Source organism: Penaeus monodon, chromosome 27 (genome assembly GCF_015228065.2).
Source record: "Penaeus monodon isolate SGIC_2016 chromosome 27, NSTDA_Pmon_1, whole genome shotgun sequence".
NCBI classification, from domain to species: domain Eukaryota; kingdom Metazoa; phylum Arthropoda; class Malacostraca; order Decapoda; family Penaeidae; genus Penaeus; species Penaeus monodon.
The window spans coordinates 39,695,233-39,696,660 of record NC_051412.1 but is presented as its reverse complement, the minus strand read 5'-3'; positions in this window follow the sequence as shown (position 1 = coordinate 39,696,660).

Here is a 1,428-nt window from a genome sequence, read left to right as displayed (position 1 = left end):
CCACGAGGCTTCATGGACCCCGTCAAGCTACAGGGACTGCTGGGCTTGCACGCTCGCCAGGTGTGCGGCCGAAGTGTGTTAGATTCTCAACTCTAGACGCCTCTCTTTGAGCGCGACGGGTTCTCTTTGGCAATTAAATTGATTTTTCGAAGTATGCGCATTTCACAGACCTTAAAGAACGCTTAATACACAAGGACTTCATGTGGCCAACAAACACGCACATAGTCAACATTCAGTAAAGTAATCTGCTTCCTGACACGTTCTATTGTATTTGATCACTCCTGAGCGCAGATGTTTCCTGTTGCCTATTTTAGAAGAACATTTCATCCAGAAAAGTCCTTCTCTTTCATGGACAGTGGGCTTGGCTTTTCAGACCCGATTTTGCTGGGACAAACACAACCTCTTTGTCCGGAATCGACCATTTGGTCAAAATGATTTCGTTCCTAGAATGCACGTTGTCTGTGTTTTATATATGTTTTGATTTATATATTTTTTTCCTCTTTTTTTCTAAAACGCTTATGCTTGGCTACCATTATTCTAACATTAAATGAAAATGAGCAAACGCAAGATCTTCCGTCCCCTTTTGACACGTTTGCCAATCACCAAGGAATAAAATAGACAAAACTGGTGAAATTATCACATCGTACGCAACTCTGAAGTAATCTGCTTCTGCCTTTGCCCCCCCCCCCCTCTGCCGGACGCCCTCCGACCCCAAGATCGAGGAGGCCACCGGGCTGAGGGTGACCCTGCTGGAGGAGACGCGAGGCCGAGGTGCTGAAGAGAGCGATACCCTCCATTCAGCGCCCTCTCTGGCCTCCACTTCACAGCCTCTGCAAGTGAGTGCTAAAAATAGTGACAACAATACTGCAACAATAAAGCAAATTAATTTTACAGTATAATAAACATACTAGGAAATCGTTTTGAAAAAAAAAAAGTCTGTTCTATCTCTGTCAGGTTGTGGACACCAACGTGACTTCTCTTGTGACACCCAGACTTGTCCGCCCACATCCGTGCCACATCGCCCACGCCCATTCCCGTTCTCCAGGTCAACTCGGGTGCACGCCCACCTCATGCTTAAACGGTGGGCGTTGCGTCAGGTTCTATGACGGTGATAGGTAATCCGACGACAGGGGGTTGTGTTTGGAGTAGAGTGCATGCAATTGCGACATGAATGATGAAGGCGGTTAGGTGGAGGCCGTTATAAGACCCGATGTAGTTCTGGGAGACGTTGCGTTACCCTGGGGTGCGTGCGTTGCAGGTGCGTGTGCCCCGGGGGGACGACAGGCCCGCAGTGCAAGGTGTTCTCGCGCACCTTCACGGGCTCCGGGTGGGCATGGCTCCCCCCTCTCCCCCCCTGCACGCCCCTCACTCTCTCCCTCCGCCTCTTGTTCGCCCACCCACGGCCGAGAGACGCCCTCATCCTCTACT